Raw genomic sequence first — 20,829 nt, 5'->3', positions numbered from 1 at the left:
TGTGTGTAAATTAAGATTTTAAACAGAGATTTAATAAAGATTATACTGAAGTATTTTAATCTGTTTCTTCATTACAAGTCCAACCTAATTTAGAACTGAAGTGAATAGACTCATGGAGCTCCAGTTGCCAGCTTCAATGAGGGATCTCAGTCAGATCAGCACATCTACTTTGTTGAAGCACTTTGCACAAGAAACCAATCTGCAAATTAACCAATCTGATTTTTTTGCAGCAGTTGATCTGCAGACTAGAAATCATATTTCTAGCAGGAAAAGCACCAGGACCAAGTGTTTGAATCCTTGTATTTTGCTTAGTACCAGAGATGGGTGGAGTAGAACGTTCAGGGCTGCAGAGAACGTTCATTTTAACTGACTAATCTATTTGTTTAATCCTAATATATAAAATATATATATGGGAGGTTGTGCCAGGTGTATTGTTTTAAATGTTGTAATCTGTAAAGCACTTTGTGATACCTTTCGGTATGAAAAGCGCTTTATAAATAAAGTTTGATTGATATAATCAAAGTTATAGAGTTACAAACTTGAACTTGAAAGAAATGTTGTTCACTAGAAGTAGAAGTGGTGATGAAATAATTATTCAAGTAGACGTAAAAAGTACATGGTCTAAAATACTTGCTACACAGTATTTTGAGAGCATAAGTTCGATATGTTACTTGCATCCTTAGAATTGCCAAAATTATCTATATTTGTGTACATTTGTGCACAAAATTGGAATGGTGCACACTACCAAGTTTAAATGTATGGTTTTGACATTACATACAAAGGAGATGTACTCGACCCGTCTCAAAGCCATCAAAATCGGCAGGGACCCAGGGACATCCCATAGTCTCTTAAAGGTTATGCCTTCAGGGAGGAGACTGCGGATTCTACACCAGTTCCAGTCGACTGAGGAACTGTATCGTACACAGGGCCATCGGAAAACTGAACTCCCTGCCCTCCCTCCCACCCCTCTTCCCCCTCCCCCAGGAGAGAGAAACATATAAGGATGAGAGAAACATACTTTCAAACCATTCACATTCATAAATAATCTTGAATCTTGAATCAAATACACTGGCCGATAGGCTGTAATCTCCCAGTCAAGAAGCTTCTATAGAGTTGGGTAAAGCCGAACTGGAGAAAATGCACTCGGTTAAAGGAACAGGCCACCGTTTTTACACACTGTGATATGTTCTTACCTGAGCTTAGACGAGTTGATACGTACCTGTCTGGTATTTGTGCGTGCGCTGAGTCACGCAAAACGACCAAAGATGTTGTCAGCATTTGGCCAGTATGTTCCTATAGCTCCAAACGGGGTGAAGCTAGAAGCGACCAAGTTCTTCCACGGGCACAAAGACCAAACAGGTACATATCAACTTGTCTACGCTCAGGTAAGAACATTGAAAAGCTGTGGCCTGTTCCTTTAAGGCGGGGGTTAAGAGGTTAAATGAATAAACCGCAGTTCATACTCATAATATAAAAATACTACCTCGCTGCTGCATGTGATGTACAATAATAGCTGTGAGGTTGACTGAGAACGAAGGTGAAATAGCACCATCTGCTGGATTGATGGGGTATTAAATGGTTCTGAATATGACATTTATTTTGACCGATGCTTTCACGTTTCTTTTGGCTGTACAATCATAATGTTGAAATGCAATACAAATAAACTGCTCATAATCTATCAGTGTTCCCTGAAATATCGGACTAGTCCACCTAGAGGGCTTAATCCATGTAGATAATCAATTTGGCGTTTGTTGTTCAAGTCTTATTAGTATGTCATCGCACATGCACAGCTTATTGTTTTTACTCTAACCACTGTTTACTCCTCCATGCGCGAATCAAGTCTGAAGTAATAAAAATTTGACCCCGACGTGATTTGAACACGCAACCTTCTGATCTGGAGTCAGACGCGCTACCGTTGCGCCACGAGGTCGGTATCACCCCTATGATCGGTTCAAAGGTTTTCATTGTGAACAGAAGAGAAGATAGTGGTTATGTTAAACCGATTTGGTCTGAAACAATGTGTTGAGTCTTGGCAGAATGAAAAAAATAGGCCTCGGTTTAGCGTTAGCTGGAGACGCAGCATGGGCATGGGTTGTTTACGTCACGTTTAAATTCAGCACCATGGACAGAGGAGCGGCCACAGGGGGTGCTGCGGTGCGCCTGGAGGGGCTACATATTATAATGGGGCTTTGGGCGAGGATATTTACACCACAAGGAAACAAATGTTTTTTTTACTTTTACATTTGTGATGGAGAAACTTACTTTTTTAAATTTAGTTTTTTTTCCCCCGAAAGTCAACCTGCATTTTAACCAAGTGCATTTTCTCCAGTTCAGTTTTACCCAAATCCATCAGGTCACAGTCTATAGGCTTGACTCTAGCCTATGGATTTTGCCCTGATGTGAAAGCTGAGACCTACAAAACTCACCAAAATTGATCTTTTTCCTCGCGTTGTCATCGCTTTTTTGTTGCGTTTTCATCACATCTTTACCACATTTTCATCGTTTTTTGTCACTTTTTTTTAAGGTTCTTGAGTCATCGTCTGTACTCTGTCGTTGAAGTTGTTTTATTTTAATTGATTAATTTATTTAAAGGCCCTTCCTGGAACCGCCACCTTAACGCGGTGGAGGGGTTTGAGCACCCGAATGATCCTGGATCTCTGTTGTCGGGGGCTTCGTGCCCCTGGTAGGGTCTCCCATGGCAAACAGGTCCAGGTGACGGGTCAGACAAAGAGCGGTTCAGAAGCTCCTCATGAGAGACCAACAGGCCCGGTTTGAATCGTGAGGCCGTCCTCCCCTGGACCCACCACCTGCAGGAGGAGCCATAAAGGGCTGGTGCAATGTGATTTGGGCAACTCCAACAGCTGCCCCCACAACCCGGGAACAGGAGGGGAGGTGGAAGAAAATGGATGGATGGATGAATTTATTTAAAGGGACAATGCATATTAATGAACATATAAATGCAAGAATGCCAGAATAGTCAGTGGCTATTTTCCATCTGTAGTCTCAGGCAGATCAAGAAAATACAAAGATCAGTGTACAACATTAAAGACAAAAGATCATTACACAGATCAAGCACACAATTAAACTGGACATATAAAACATAAGGACAGTGGTCAGTGGTCACATGTCTGGTTCTCCTTCAGCTGGGATGCTGTTGCAAACCTTGGTCCCTTTCCCTGATGGCACCTGTTGACTAAACGCTGTGCGTTGCCTCTAGAGGTTCTGGTCACTCTACTACTTGAACTTGATGAATTCATTCAATGATGTGGCGTGAGTCCATATAGAATCTTATAAACTGAACAAGAACTAGAATATTATATTTTTCAAGTATTAGGCAACAAAGCTTTTTTATATAAAGACTCTACTGGTTTTAAAGTAGGCTGTTCTGTAAGTTACAGAAGATGACTCAAGAATCGTCATTGAAGATGGACAACTCCTGTACGACAGAGCCCACAGACACTTTTTTGTTGCTCTTTTGTCACTTTTTTGTCACATTTTCATCTTGGTCACATTTCTGTTGTTTCATTTTCATGCTCATTTTCGTATAATTTTTGGTTGCTATTTTTATGCTTTAAAAAAAACGTAAGATTTGAGTAAAGTCGACCTGCATAAAATGTGCTCGGTGCAGGGTGATCACATTCAGGGATGTTTTTTAAAGACAAAGCTGCCTTTGGTTGAACTTTGAGTATACACCCAGCAGAGGGCACACTTTTACAGTTTGGGAACCACTGACAAGTCCATGTGTGAGTGTCTCACACACATCTGTAAACTAACTGTGCCTTTCTATTTCTCTGCATCTTGTCCTCGTTTGCATCAGATCCGCTGTGAAGGAACAGACGCTAATGCAGCTGTCTGCGTGAAGTAAAGGACAGGATTTGGTGATATCAGTAGGCTAATAATTGAACAGTGATGTTTATAATGAGATCATTATGTATGGAGTGTGTATTGTTCCCTCCACTGGGTTCAGATCGTCCTGACAGGCAGAAGGAGCAGCTGAAGCGCCTGGTCCTAACTGTAAAAGGTTCCTCAAGGTCGACCTCATGACGTCGCCTCAAAGGTTTAGCAAAAGGTTTAGCAAAAGGAGAAAGGATAAGGATAAAGGTGCTATCTTGCCACTTTTTAGATGCAACTGGACTTAAGTGAATGTTGCTGTAAAAAGACGTCTAAGCTCTTTCTTTCCAACTGTTAAGGTGAAAAATGAACTTACTAGTTAGCTAGTTTGGGTTGTAAACAGATCTGACAGTTCATTTAAAGGAGACCCCAGGTAGAATAGCTCCTGCAATGAGTCAGGAGCTAATTAGGCTCTCAATAAAAGGAAAGGGAAATTTTATAATATATTATAAATGTCATGTATGAAACCTAGATAATATAAGGGAAGAAAGGACAGCACTCCTGCCTATCAGCTTGTCAGGTGGCTGACAGGCAATACAAGTTTATCCTGACTAGGAGTGCTGTCCTTTCTTTCATTTCTACATTGCTCCCAGGAACTAGCACCCAGTCATGGAGCATTTGTGAGTTGAGCGCGTTTTATGCTCGTCATTTATTCATTAAAACTTCGATAAGAAAGGTTCCAAACTAACACTTTGTCTAAGACTATGTGGGAAACTGATTTGTTTGTGCCAGATGTCAAATGTCACATGTTTATTGGCAACTTCTTTTTTTCCGAACAAAGTGGCGCCTAAGTTGGAATGTTTATGTGCATGTTAACAGTATAATCCTGTTGCTAATGCAGAATCAGAAGTGTATTTTTGATGCAATAGTGTGTTTGGAGACTCTGACACATGCTCAGACACACATCACCTGGGGCCTTTCCGAAACTGCTCCCTCCTCCCTCCTCCCTCACCCTACCCCCTAACACTCAATTTTGTCTGAGACGGATCACTCAGTGAGGGGGAGTGGGAAAAAAGCTCCTTCTCAGTGAGTCTGCATCGGCACCACACTTAACAGGTGTGTGTTACACCGGAGAGCAGTCCCACGAGCAACACACCAAACAACTTCAGTTCCGCGTTTACTTAGGAGCACCTAAGTGTTCATTTGAACAACTTTATCGTCATATAGACATTTATTAATGAAACAGAAAGTGACAGTGACACTTGATATGATTTTATTGGGAGAGGAAAAGTTCTCACTTGTGAGTTTGAAGAAGCTAAATTATATAATGTTAATACGACATATTTGAATCTGAATTACTTTGTAAACTCATAAGAGAACCTTTTATTTATTTAAAAGTATGATCAGTTGAACTTGTGATTTTTGCCACATAATGAGCTGTGCAGGTCGTGGGGGCGAGGGAGAGTGCGTCTGAAAGTCACAGCTCGAATTTCTCTGTTGAGTGGACCTCAGAAGGTGCCCTCACTGAGGCCTGAGTGGAAGGGTGTAGGGGAAGGAAGGAGGGTATGGTTTCAGAAAGGCCCCTCGACTGTGCACTTCAGAGAGGTGCACTTCTCACGCTCTTTTTTCCTCCCTCCTTTCCTCCAGGTTTCCCTCAGCCAGACTGCACTCCTCCGGGCTCCCTTCTTCTGGAGGACTTTGTTCCTCCTCCGTGGGCCTCTGGTGCACCCTGTTCTTGACATGAGCTCTTTCCCCGAGCTTCTCCTGCTCCTGTCTGTCCTCCTATCTCCCCTTTTTCTATCTGCTTTTACGGGACCTCCCCTGTCCCTGCCTCTCCTGTTGTGACCCCCTCTGTACGGTCTCCTTCGTCCTCCCCCTCACCTTCTCACACTTCTCATAAGCGCTTTAGGGAGGACGAGGACGAGGACGATGCTGAGTCTTGTTCTAACAGGTCTCGACGTTGCTTTTACTGATTTTTACATTTTAGTTCAACTTGTGTCCATATTTGTAATTGGCCTTTATGTTTGGGGTTAATGTCTTCAGTGTCTGGGGTCGACTGAATAGTTCATGATGTTTTCATTTGTAGGTCCTGGCTCTGTGGCGCCCTCTCATGTTACAAAGGTACATTAGCCTCTCTGTTAAATCTAATCTTGTGTTTTTGCATTTATATCCTGTTTCTCTGTCGTCCCCTTCATTAGGACACTGCTCGCCGCCCGCCTCGGAAGATCCCTCACAGCCAGCAGAGGAGACTGCTCTTCAGGAGGTACAATAGTTTGACGTACACAATGATTTCTTCCTGTAGCCTCGCTGTTAGAGAAGAAGAAGTTTGGGTGGAAATATGGTGTTTGCAGAATTCACCTTAAGCGGACGTGTTATTCGTAAGCTCTGAAATATTGGATTTTAAGTTACTGTTACTTCCTATATTAAGCTCTGGGGAACCTTCACTGTGTGGATTAGACCAGTGGTTCTCAACGGGTGAGAATTCAGAACATGGGGGGCGCTCAGGCGCAGATGAGAGGACTCAATACTTTACTTTTTAGACGACTGACCTTGACTCAAACTCACCAGCCACGCCCTACACCCTCACACGTCCACAACAAGAGAGGTGGGTCCATCTGTCCCAACTGCAAACGCACTGGTCCCATGGTCAGATATTTCAGGTTTACAGCCACACACAAGCAGCCTCAGTCAGTAAGAGAGGGTTGAAGCAGGGTGTGTGTTCAAATCACTTCAGGGTCAGGAATGGAAGCTTATTTGTATAGTGCTTTTCACATGACACAAGTCACCCAAAGCGCTTCACACAGCTGTATCTTGTATACTGTCTTCACTATTTCATCTCCTGCAACAAATAGTGACTTTGATTTCACTAACACACTGCGTCCAGACAAATACTGCATCAAAAATGTCAACAAAATCAATTCAAAAACATGAAAGTTCTGCGATGGCCGGGAATCGAACCCGGGTCAACTGCTTGGAAGGCAGCTATGCTCACCACTATACCACCATCGCATGCAACAGAGCAGAGTTCTTCCCCAGAGTGACACGTGGAGTTTTCACAGAGGAGTGTGAGGAGGGGGGGTTGGGGCCCCATACTGTTTTAATTACACTACGTGCGCGGTTATTCTGCAAGAGAGTTTTTCTCTTTACATTTTCAAACTCCAAACTGTGTTAAACTGAAACACTGTTGGATTAAAGCATCCCGGGTGATGGCCATATGTCAGACACTGAATAGTTAAAAAAGCATGTGAGAAGAATGCAGCACATATCTTGAAATGTTCAAGATATTAGAACAGGATCACAAACCATCAAACGTTTTGTTGCAAATATAACATATGAGCTTCGTGCTTCAGCCTACTTCCATACTGTATTGTTTTGAATTTTGAAATGAAAAATTAATGTAATCTGATGAAATAGACTAAACTAGACTAAACAAATTGCCAGCAGGGTTGTAAGACACGAGTTGACAGACAATTACACTGTGTTTCAGTTTAAACAGTTACAAATCTGGATAAGTTCCCCTGAAGATGTGCAACAGAGCTTAACCTTTTATCTGCCAGGTTAGGGTTAGAGAGAGGGTTAGCAATTACAGTATGCATATCCAAATCTATAAGTGTACTGACTGGAGGGCTTACAGCCTATATGCCAGTGTGATACCTCATTTGAAAGCCAATGTCATGATTTGTCTTTTGTTCCCGTTTTTGTATGTTTTGACTTTGGTCTAGTCCTGTTTTATATTTTGACATGTGTTCTGTCCTTGTGATTTTGCTTTACTTCTCTCACTACCTGCCTGCCCCGCCCTGATGTGTTTCACCTGTGCCCCGTTTCCTCTTGTATTTATACCCCTGTGTTTCCCTTGTCCTTTGTCGTGTCATTGTCTTTGTCAGCCCCGGTTCTTAGTTATCTCTGGTTATTTTGGTTTTCATCGTTCATTAAACATCGCCAGTTTTGTTGCAGTCCTGCATTTTGGGTTTTTACTTTCTTCACACCACCTCCAACCATGACAGCCAAGACCTTCTAGTTTCAAAATATACTGTAGTGTGAGTCAAACACAACTTGCATCACATTTTCTGTTCCTAACCCTAAACCTAACCCTAAGCCCCTGATCAGGTGAGACGGCAAATAACAGGTTAACTCTGACAGTGTTCATCTATAACACATTTCTTCTCTTAAAAAGCCTAGAAACTAGAAAAGCAAGGATGGCATGTCTTTGTCATCACTGCGTTTTATCTTTTTTGCCCGAGATTCCGAGCGGTGAAGGCAGGAGCGGGTCAAGATGGATTCTCCTGTGCCACAACAATTCAGTTTGCAGGCAAGGTAAGTCCGCTTCCTCTCCATAGTGTTAATCTGCAGGTGTCAGATTCAAATGGACAGAACTGCAAAATCTATAAAAGCTCATATTCGATCAAGACAAAGTGAAAGAAGAAGAACAGATTACATATTTACATAGGACGCGTTTCTATCACGAGGCAACATTCTTCAGGGCATTGATTCAAACACATATTTACATCATTTGTAAACCATAGAGTTCCAACTTTAAAACAAAAATCCGAAACAGATATAAGAACTTATTTTCAAACCTTTTTCATGTGTTCATATGGTGGAAATATTTTTTAAATAAATATTTTACGTGGTGTGGCTTAAATTTCCTTCAGGAGAAATAGCGACATCTTGGATCTTAGTCTTAATCTAGAATTTAAGAATTGCTGTTATTCATGGCATCCACGGGTCACATTTTCCACTAAAACTACAGTGATCACATGGCCCCCATGAGGGATGGGAACCACTGCAATAGACAAAAAGCAAACGCAAATACCACCTTCCAGAGCAAGAACAAAAGAGGACTTTAGTCCTTAAGTGTTGTAAAGGGCTGAATAAATAAAGCTTGTTCCACAGAAAGCATTATCAGTTACTGAACTTCAAAAGCCAGTCTATTCATTCTTATCTTCTTTGGAGTCTTATGATAAGAGCAAGTTCAGTTGATAATTTCTACTTAATGCATAAGTAGAGGAGACTGAGGAGGTTTGTAACATGGGGTGAATTAGAACAGCACCACCTCTGCCATCAGCGACCTGAACTAATGGTCATATCAGTGTTAACTTCATTTCTTCCTGAGCTGGCATGGGGATTTCCTGGGCTGGAAGTTAATGTGTAAAGATTTAATTGAGGAAAAAATGATTATGAGGCATGAAAGTATTGTGTACTTTTGCACTATGACTTCCCGATGTATAACAAACGCTATTATACCTAATGACATATCTCGTGAGAAGTGATCTACTTAGGTCCCGAAATAGATTATTAATCAGGTTTGTGCAAAATAAACTGTCCCTGCCATTATTATTACTCATATTTAGGAACATTTTATCAGTGATTATCCCTTATCTATGGAAGCCCGTTTCCGCCATGTAAAAAAAAAATAAGCCCAACAGGAAGTCGAAATTTCGAAATTTAGACTCGTAATTTCAAGATTTAAACTCGTAATTTCGAGATTTAATCTCCTACTACGAGTTTAAATCTCGAAATTACGAGTTTAAATCTCGAAATTTAGAGTTTAAATCTCGAGAAAAAAAAACTGCTATTTTGGGTCAAACTCGTCCCTCTTTGCCTCTGCCATGTCCTATGGACCCCCCCTATGGTCTCCCCGCTTGATAAAAGGGCGATGCCGGTGGACAATGGCTAGTTTGCCCGGTTAGCATATCCACCTCATTGTTGAGAAAAAAAAAGTCTGCTATCAACCACCAATGTGTCAATCCCGACCCAGTGTGTGATAATCTTCAAGGCTGCATTATGTGGTTACCGGCTTTATTGATGTTTTTAGTGTATAATACTTAATTCCACAAGATCCATTATTGGAGCTGGATGCTAGAGCTGCTAAGAAGCCAGTTAGCTCCGGGTGCTAAGCAATCGGCTACGGCCAATTGTACATGAAGTGTGAGTAGTAAACTGCAAAATCAACCAGCCCGGCTCAGTGTGTGATCGTTGTTAAAGGAATAGGCCACCGTTTTTATATACTAAGATATGTTCTTACCTAACCTTAGTCGAGTTAATATATCCCCGTCTGGTCTTTGTCCGTGCGCTCTGTCACGCAAACGGAGCACATACGCAGCCTCTCCCACATGTCACATAGCTCCAAAAAAGCTCACGATAGAAGCTACCAAGCTCTTCCACGTGTTCCCTATTTAAATAAAGTTACGTGAAGTGTTTTCATGCGAAGTATATTTACACAGAAATGTAACATGTCGATTTTATAAGCAGATAAAAAGGGGGACTGTATTGTGAGGCGTAATGATACGAGGAGCACAACGTCCGCGCAGTAACTCCTAAAGACTTCCCCCGCTCACTTCCGTCAATAGAAGCTGCGTGACTTGTAGAGCCTTTTACAACAAGCAGAAAATATATTTTCGGAAAGTGCTGCGCATTCCTACCTCATGGTAGAGGTCCTCAGTCCTGTGTCGTCGTCCGGGGTGAGTTGGAAATCTGTGAAACATTACTACACTATATACTTTCTGCTTGTTATCACAGCCCGGTACGATGCACTTAAAAGGCATTGTTCACAAGTTATCGACGCTTCTTCAACTGTTCTCTGCAGCTCTAAGTCACGCAGCTTCTATTGACTGAAGTGAGCGGGGGAAGTCTTTAGGAGTTACTGCGCGGACATTGCTCCTCGTATCATTACGCCTCACAATGTAGTACCCCTTTTTATTTGCTTATAAAATCGACATGCTACATTTCTGTGTAAATATACTTCGCATGAAAACACTTCACGTAACTTTATTTAAATAGGGAACACGTGGAAGAGCTTGGTAGCTTCTATCGTGAGCTTTTTTGGAGCTATATGACATGTGGGAGAGGCTGCGTATGTGCTCCGTTTGCCTGGCAGAGCGCACGGACAAAGACCAGACGGGGATATATTAACTTGTCTAAGGTTAGGTAAGAACATATCTTAGTATATAAAAACGGTGGCCTATTCCTTTAAAGGGATGCTTTATGTAGACGGTGGTTTTATTGACTTTATTCATGCATATTTCACATGATCATCCGAAGTTCATCGAAGTTCATGATGCTATGATCGTAACATTAGCTTTGGGAATGCCCATGTATCATCAAGGCCTAAACACATTCCTATCGTGGATACAGTCCTTTTTAATACGTTTTCTTGTCACTTCTTTTAATCCTGGGTGTTGAGGTAAATTAAACACTTCTGTGTGTCTTTGTAAAAGTCCCAGAGTTGCTGTAGCTCCGGTTCACAACACGATGAAGCTAATCCTCCATGATTGTTTACATTTGCACCAGTGGTTCCGCTGTCCCCGCCGTACCGACATCTATGATCACGGATTTGAGTTTGTAAAAGTCGTAATTTCGAGATTTAAACTCGTAGTACGAGTTTTGTGTTTTAAACACGAAATTATGACTTTAAATCTCGTAATTTCGACTTCCCGTTGGGCTTTTATTTTTTAACATGGCGGAAACGGGCTTCCATATATCAATGTCTGCCGTGTGACCACATTTTTTTCCGATGTGGTTTTACTGCAAATGGCTAAAAAAATTAAAACTGAATCTGAATCTAATGTTTGAATATTGATCTATTTGTGGCTGTGGTTGGTATATTATTGGGGCCGAAACATGCTTCCCTAGTGTTTAAGTAAATCAAAACTACTCTGATGTTCTGTGAAGTCTCCATAGGTAAAAGCTGGAAATGAAGAGGACAGACTGACTGTGAAAAGCATTTACTTTATTACAATAGTGCCAAAATCCATATATACTTATTTTTTACCTTAGAATATGCAGGTGTGCCCTGCAAAAATCATGTCAGTAATCAAATATTTAAAAAAGCCAACTGTGTTATCACAAAAACAAGAAGATGTTTTCGAGAATGCATTTAAAAGAAGATTGGCAGATCAAGTGGTAATGTTCTGGTAAAAGCCAGTGTTTGTGATTGGTTTGACAAAGGAACATGTGATTCTGGAGATTATAACCTCCCTTTATTTATTGACATCAGATACATTTATTTTTCATGCATCCCATTGATCTACCAGGAGCCCGTTTTGGTATTTGTAGGTGGCAGAACCAATGTACTGGGTGTTCTTTGCTGTGATGAATTCAACTTCTGTGCCCTTGTCATTTTTATAATTGACAGCTCTCTGCCTCATTTTGGCCACCACCTCATCAGAGTAAAACCATGGAACTTTCTCTGACTGTTGAGTCAGCGCCTCATAACTATTCCCCCACTTCAGTGCCTTCAGGTACGTGGCCATCTCCTCCAGCTGAGCATCTGTGGTCCCTAGAGAGGTGAAGGTGTACCCCCAGCGGACTTCACTCCCAGGAGCTAGGACAAACCTGTCCACCTCCGCCTGAGTGGACAGCACTTTTATCCCCTCCATTATGTCTAAACACGACTGAACCACATTCACCTCTCTCTCCTTGTCCTCCAGCCACTGAGTTAGTTTCCCATGACTAAACGGAGACGTGTCTCTTTGGTCAAAGAGACTTTTCAGGACACTCTCCTCCTCTGTCCCCTCTCTGATGGCGGGACATTTTTCTGCCATCTGCCTCTGCAGCTCTGCAGTGTAATAGTGACACAGTTGGTAGAATGTGTGCACCTGATGCAGAAGCTGAGGGAACTTCCCCACTGCACTGACGGACAGACAATCATTACACCTCATTTTAATGCTGGCCAGATCCTCCAGAGTGCTCTCAGCTTCTACCACTAAGCCCACACTGATGCCTTTAGACACTGGAGCAGGCTGAAGGGTAAAGACCTCCAGTGGCAGCAGCCAGACCTTCACAGGAACAGAGTTCACTGGTTCTTTACCATCTGATCCCTTCAGCAGCTTAGGCAAGTCCACATAGCACTGCACAGCTGCGTCAAATGTTGCAGGGTTGCTATCAAGAAGAAAATCTCCATAAAATTTAACCGAGAAAGTTTTAACAAGTTTTTTTTCTTCTTCAGTGAGCTCTACCTTTGCCTCTCCGTGAATGTCTACTGTTGGAATCTTTTTGATCGTCACCTCCATTTGCCCTTTGACAGTCTGAACATCACTAGCCTCTACCTTCTGACTGTCAAACACAAAGAAAGCATTAGCTCCATACTCTATCCCTGTGACTATATGTGTGGCCATACCTGTCTCAGTGATCTGACTGCTCTGAACTTTCTCCCACACATCAGCCGTCAGACACAGCTGCTCAAAGTGCGTGGTGGCCTGGTACTGGAGGGTCACTCTGCACTGGTTCACAGACTCCTTTTTGTTGTTCAGATAGTTGGCTGACCCCCCCACTTCGATCAGACCACTCAGAAAGCTGAGCTTCAGAGATGCATCCACATTCAGGTTAAAGGAGGTGTCTTTAGTGGAGTCTGACGCGCTGATGTCAAAGTTACTGCTCCTCTGGGTCCTGCTGACAGTGAGACTTTTTAGCGTTTGTGAATCCAAGAGGGTCATTCCTAAAACAAAGAAACATTGTTTATTTTGCGGACTTTGTACAATTGTAAACAGCTTAACTGACTGACCTGGAATCAGCTCATCCTTTGGGGCATTGTACAACATTCCCAGAGTGAAGGGTCGGCCCAGGCCTCCAACTATCATCTGGCTGTTTGTTATTTTTTTCTTTGACTGTTGGAAAACACAACAGTAATGAGACAAATTGATTCATGCGTAAAAAAAAAAAAGATGTGCTGCTCTTTGCTCACCTGCGCCATAATCACCATCAGCTGAATTCCTCTGGAGTGCTTCAGGAAGAATCTGCATTCTTTTATAGGGCTTTGGGTGTGGAAGGAAGCGTAGCGCTAGCCATATAAGGAGGCCACTTGTTGACTGCATGTCTAATAAATAAAGTCAAATTCTGTGGAAGTTTGTTTCCTGCAGGACTCTGACCCATACATGCACTTTGGAAAGACCCACCTACAGTGACTGTGCAGTTACGCAATCTCTCCACAACACTGACGCTATACAGTGGGTTGCAAAAGTATCGCCCCCCCTTTAACTTTTTGACATTTTGCCATGCTAATGACCATAAACATAAGTATATTTAACTCTTATGGTAGAGTGGCTATAACAAGACATTTTTGAAAGAAAACCATTAGAAGCTCCTGGCTATTTGCCAGGAGCCTCCATGTGGCTCCTGGCAAACAGCAAACGGGACTTCTAATGGTATTCTTTCAAAAATGCCATTGTGCCATAAGGCCAGATATGTGCAGTGTGTGCAGTTCTCCTGTGTACAGTTTCCCCCACCTGAGCTGTAGCTCTCTGCAGTTCATCCAGGGTCATAGGCTTCGTGGTATCAGCTGTGGTCAGTGCTGTCCTTGTTCGGTCAGTAAGTTTAGGAGGACGACTGGGGTCTTGGTAGGTTTGCAGTGATGTCATACTCTTTCCATTCCTGGATGGTGCATTTAACTGTACTTTGAGAGATGTTTAAAGCTTTGGTATGGTATCAGCTGTGGTCAGTGCTGTCCTTGTTCGGTCAGTAAGTTTAGGAGGACGACTGGGGTCTTGGTAGGTTTGCAGTGATGTCATACTCTTTCCATTCCTGGATGGTGCATTTAACTGTACTTTGAGAGATGTTTAAAGCTTTGGAAATCTTTTTATAACCTCACCCAGCTTTATACTTCTCAAAAACTTGCACCGTGGTGGAAAGGGGATCAGATCAGGTGATTGTAGCTGCTCTGGGATGTTGTACGATGCCCGGACAGACCAACTCTGCCAAGGTTGTAAGGTGCATGTACTTGTACAGGTACTTCTTAGGAACCAACAATCGTGAGTAAAAATAGATTGAATGCCAAAATACAGTGTTTTCTTTTGTTTTCTTTTATGATTCCAGTTCAGTAATGACATAATTACCGCTGCATTAATCACAAACTTCCACTGATCATAGGAATCCTACTGTTTATTCTGGAGTTGTGGAATATCTTTTTAAAAAGCAGGTATACTTCAGTGTTTTGAATTAATCTGCTTGACATTTTTTATTGCACAAGTTTGTTAAAAATATGGTCTAAGACCATTCACCACACGGGTGGCACGGTAGTACAGCAGTTAGTGTTTGTGCTTAACAGGAACAAGGTCCTGGGTTCGATTCCAACCAGGACGGGCTTTTCATTGTGAAGTTTGCATGTTCTCCCCGTGTCTGCGTAGTTTTCCTCGAGGTGCTCTTGTATCCCCTACCACTCAAAACATGTACTATAGGTCAGGATGAATGATGTGTGTGCGTGATTGAATGATGGTGGTCAGAGGGACCGCACGTACGTATAATATATGTGCAGTCGTGACAGTGCTTCTGTCAGTCTCCTCCAGGGGAAACTGAAGTGACATGCGTAGCTTACCACCACTGGGTATGGAGTAAATGTAAAACTGCGGCTTTGTGACCATGTCTGTGGAAGGTGCTATTCTGCTATACAAACAAAGTCCTTTCCTTTCCAGTTGCAGTTTTGGCTGAAAATTTACACAATTTCTTTCTTAAAAGTATCCCATTGCATTCACTTTGCTTTTTGATATGAACATTTGATTTCCCTTCATTCCTCTGATGGAAAGTTTGCAAATCTTAAATATTTATATATGCATCTATATTAACATCTGTGTTTAAATATATGGTATCCAGTGACTTTAAAAAAGATTATATTTGACTTACTGCCAGTACAAACCCTGTTTTTCCGTCGTTTTAGGGAGTGCTCTGTGGAATTGTGCCGCGTTACAGAGAAAACCCCAGCCCCACAGTGACTTTAGGATCTCAGCCTCAGACTGCCTTGAAGAGGAGGCCTCTCTGCTGGAGGTGCAGGCGTCTCTGAAGGCCAGCGTTCTGTGTGGACCTGTGGATGGAGAAGGTTCTGACAAGTATCTCCACGATCACCAGGAGTTCAAGAACCAGAGCAGAGTGACCCTCCAGTACAAAGCCACCACTCATTTCTTTGAGCAGCTGCGTCTGACGGGAGAAGGTCCAGAACATGGACATGATGGACAAAGGTCTGGCCACGCATGGGGTCACAGGGATAGAGTATGGAGCCTATGCTTTCTTTGTATTCGACAGTCAGATTCTACAGGCAAGTGATGTTCAAGAGTTTAAACTAAAAGTTAAAGTAGTGATACACATTCATTTCTGGTCAGTTCATTTTGATTATGACCGAGACCTGACTGAAGAACAAAAATCTCTGGTTAAAAAACTCAAAGTGAAATTCTAATCAGACTTCCTTTTTGAGAGCAGCCTGCCACATTGACAGAAGCAGTGCAGACCTACACTAAAATGACTAGACTGCTGGGAGAAAATGAAACGACCGCAGTCCCAGTGAGAGTGTGGATGATGCCGGTCAAACACCAGAATGCTACAGCCTCTAGGTTTGTGATACAAATCAGTGTGGGCTTAGTGCTAGAAGCTGAGCGCGCTCTGGAGGATCTGGCCAGCGTTAAAATGAGGTGTAATGATTGTATGTCTGTCAGTGCAGTGGGGAAGTTCCCTCAGCTTCAGCATCAGGTGGGAAAAAAAATCTGTTTGTAGTCAGCCAGTATTTCAGGGGAGAGTAAAATTTAAACTTTCAAATTTTATTTAATCTTCATAATTCTTTGTTTACTGTTTTCCCTTGTGTTCAGTTAAGTTACACTTTATTAATGGCAAGGCAAGGCCCCTTCATTTATACTGCACATTCCGTACACAAGGCAGCTCGCTGTGCCTTACTATTAAGATATGCAAAATTACAATCAGGACGACTGGCCATTGACTGGGAGGAGGGGCCGAGGAAACGTGTTCAGGACGCAGAACGACGGGGACGTGGTTGGGGGGGTTATGCGTGTGCAGTTGTTTACAATCCTGAAAGTCAGTGTTATGCAAAATATAAGCGAAGGAACTCAGTCCTTTTCTGGTTTAGCTCCGTGGCTTGGCCTTGATGGGAAGTGTTGACGGCGTAGAAGAGATAAGAGGTCCAGATGCTTCAAATCTCTTCTCTCAGGAGAGAGAGAATTATTCCAGTAATAGTTCTTAAATGTATAATTAAATAGCTTTTACTTGTCTCAGCATTAGTTCAGTTCTTCAGAGCTGGTAGTTCCCCTCACAGTTCATCCCATTAATCCCTGAAGGGAAATGTTTTCTGTGCATTGTCCATCCTCATGCCGTTGAGGCAACCTGTAGGTAGCCTGGAGAAGCCAGAATGATCTCCCTCTATTTGTTTATACAGAGGAACATCAGTCTGGGACCCACGCCTGCTTTGGCGGCATCAGAAAACTCGAGCATGTGCAATCAGATTTGTTTATTTGAGTGTCACGTTCCGTTTTTCCAATCAGCGGTAAATGACCAAAAATACCTCGACAGTAGGTGAGTTTCATGATTCGTAGTCCTGTGTGAATATTAAGGCAGAATCGCTAATAACGCCGCATCAACGGCAGACCTCGGCCTTCGCTGATTGGTTTACTCTGCTTCCTGTTTGCTTGTGTATGTACCACTCTGGAAATACAGTTGAGCCTGGTTTCTAGGCAAACCTGTAGGAGCAATGAGCAGCCAACATAGGTCGCTCAGGGATCCAACTCCAGATGTGGAGCCATGCTAATGATTGTAATAATGAGTGTTGTAGCATGGGGTGGTTAGGATAAAAATCTGGAGTTGATGTTTAATTGACCCAGGCCGGCCCCCTTGGGTGCCATCTGCGGGAGGGGGCGCCAAATTGCGCTTTCATTTTTGAGCCCCATGCTTCCACCATCTAAAACATCGCAGATTCTCGGATATAACTTTGTTCAATCTTGCCTAGGGCGCCAAATTGGCTGGGCAAAAATTTGCTGTGAAAAATACAGCACAGAACTCCCCCCTAGGCCAAACGAGTTATTTAACTGGAGTTTTTTTTTTTCAATCAAAAAATGTATTTCCATTTCCATGTACAAAACAAGTGGGCAATAATAAAACTGTTCAAATGACAATGTTAACAAGCAATCAAAGAAAAAAACACCACATAGTGCAGTATAAAGGGTTAAAGTACATACAGGGCATACAAGCGGTTAAACAGTTCTGGGTAGTTTACTCAATAGTTCATAAATAAATAAATTATATTTGGTACTTATATATTTCAAGGATTTTAGATAACTGTCAAAGTCAATAGGATTTAGTTATTCTTTGTATAAAGAATTTGGCTAGACACAGGACTAAGTTTTATGGGGTTTGGGATTTCAATTTGCCGTTGTATCCCGTCCTGTATGTTCTTCCAAAATATTTATGTTGGTGTAAGGTAATGACCAGAAAAAATTAGAATTTAAGGGGAGACAAGGCAGGCAAAAACTTCTCCATTTTACGTTTGTTCTCTTAACTTATGAACTTTCACTTGTGAAAAAAAAAGTTTAAAAAATGTACCTTATCTTCACAATAAGCGGTTCAATTATTGCACTAATATCATAGATCTATGTGTTAAATTCAAGGGCCATTTAAAAAAAATGCGTATTTCTATTGTTGCAGCAGCATCTCCACTTTAGAAGGACCTACAAACATCACATTATTCAGTTTTGGACTTAACAACTTAAATTACTACATTAAATCCTGAAAAAAAAGTTATATAAAAAGCCAACAAAATAAAATCATAAATTTAAACCCGACTCCTATGCATTAGTTCCATTTCCTTACAGAAAATACACTAAATTTGGTTCATTTTTATGCATAAAGGTTCACTGTCCTTAAGAAGGTGACTGTTCTGTTACATCCAACTAAAAAGGGTCGACTTTAAATATGTTTTATTAGTTTTATGTCTTAATGTCATTATTCATTGTAATTTTCTGGACATTGCTCATGATTTGTGTGTGTCTGTTTAAGCAGTAGTAGCAGTGGTGCCCTCCCAAATGAGCATCACTGTTTCTGTCAAATTCAAGAGTATTTGCACAAAGTCATATTTCCTCTCATCTGACCACAGCACACAATCTCAAATGACTCAAATTTTTTGACTAAATCTAGATATAGACGTTTTTGTTTGGTGAGAGAAATTATGATATGATGATCAATTTTCTGTTTGTTGTCTCTTATTTTTTGTATTGCAGTGTGGGTTCGGATAAAGATTTGGAGTTGGCCTTTAATGCCAGGCTATTAACAGTCAAATCATTAAATAAAAACAACACAATATTTAAAGGGTGCTCATAGTTGTACAAAATACAAGACATAGCTCTCACTTGGGGCTGTGTTTACAGTGTTTGGCCTGTAGGGGGAGTTATTTAACAGTTTTTTTTAATGTTATTGTGGTTGGTGTATTGCAAACAATCTCCAATCTACAAGGCGTCACCAACCCATATGCCCGCAGACACACGGGTGCCCCGTGGGCCTTCTTCAGTAGCCCCACTTAAACAAATAGCAAAAGCATTTCTTGAATATATAGTTCCATTTCATAGTTCACATAGCTGTTTGTTATTGACGTCATTGGTTATTTCCCTACAAATAAAACATGTAACAAACGTATGGATTTTTTTTTTTACTTTTTAACTTGCTGCTCAAAATAAGGTGGCAACATCGAGCATATAAATCTATGCCGGAAATAACATTCATGTTGCTTAGCATTTTGTCTCTAAATAATTTGAATGGTGAAATAAAACATCAGCTCTACCAAGCAGCTGGTCGAAATAATTATAGGCTATAACTTTTATTTCATTAAAAGCTACTATAGGTCACTTATTACTTTATCCATTTTTGTTTCTGTCAAAGCACGAGGCTGTTTTACGATTAGGGCGTTTATGCAGTGACTGACATCGTTCTAAACCAATTACACACAAGCTTGGGCGTGCCTTTGGAGCAGTCGGCCAATCAGCTAGCAGGATGGGCGGGAGCTGGAGCCCGTTCGTGCCCGCAACCGATCCCAGGTCAGTTTACACGCACTTTCAGCCCGCTTTGCTTCGTCCAAATCATGTAAACACGCGGTTCCCAGGTCAGCTCCTTCAAAGAGCCCTTATCGATCCAGGAGAGAGAGTGGCACTGCCGAGGTTTTTGAAAGCTTGTGTTCGCTTCACAGGCGCTTCAAGCGGGCATGACTGGAGAGGTTTTGCAGCCTCCACTGCGAGGGGAAGTCAGCAATTGGTGCACTTAAGGGGCATTTGGAGGATTTATTGACTTCGGGACACGGCTCAAACTTGGACCTTCGTTTGAAAAGTGAGTGCAGACACGCTTCATCTATCTTTAAGTTGTCAAGTGAGGAAATTCGGCTAAAACAGCAGTGTCGAAAGTACGAAGCCTGACTGGCAGCGTTCGAACTTTGTGCGTGGTGTTGTTCCTCCACAAACATTCACGATATCAGCAAGTAGCCTAAGTTCTATTATTGTTATATATATATTTGTGTGTGTGTGTGGTAATTTTGTGGTTTTGCATGTCATTGTTCATAGTGTTGTATATCGTTCCACTTTGTTGTAGGTAAAGTCAATTAAGTTATAGTAGCCTATCTAGAGATGACGTTCTGAAGTGACTGGCATGCGCCCTAATCACCCGTGGGACAACACCTGGCAGTGCCTGTAACCATAGAAACGGCTGTAGCATGCATAGCCTACAGTGATTCTTTTTTTCTTTGCCCATTTACAGTATACATACAGTAAACTTGACATATTCTATATTGAAATATCCTGCGATATGCGATACGGCTGTGCAGTATTGCGATACGATATTATTGCGATATTTTACAAAACCATTTCAACACGATATGTTCCATTCTAATTAAACAGAAATTGTAATAAGTAATTAGTTATTCAGCAAATTGTGTCAAAACAAGACTTATCACTACATCACAACCAAAACAAGGTCAAATTGAACAAAATTAGTAAAAGTACATTTCTTACCAAGGGCATTTTCTCCTGTTTGGCTTTACCCAAATCTAAAAGCGTCTTGATTGGAGCTTGCAGCCTAAAGGCCAAATGTGTAATGCCTCATTTGAAAGCTAAGACCTAGAAAACTAACATAAATGGATGTTTCTCCTTGTGTTGTTGCCATGTTGTCGTCACTTTTTTTTAAATTTTTTTTTTTTCATCGCTTTCCTGTCACTCTCTTGTTATGTCTTTGTTGCATTTATCCCACTTTTTCAGT

This window comes from Gobius niger (genome assembly GCF_951799975.1).
Source record: "Gobius niger genome assembly, chromosome: 18".
Lineage (NCBI taxonomy): Eukaryota > Metazoa > Chordata > Actinopteri > Gobiiformes > Gobiidae > Gobius > Gobius niger.
Note: the sequence above shows the minus strand (reverse complement) of the source record.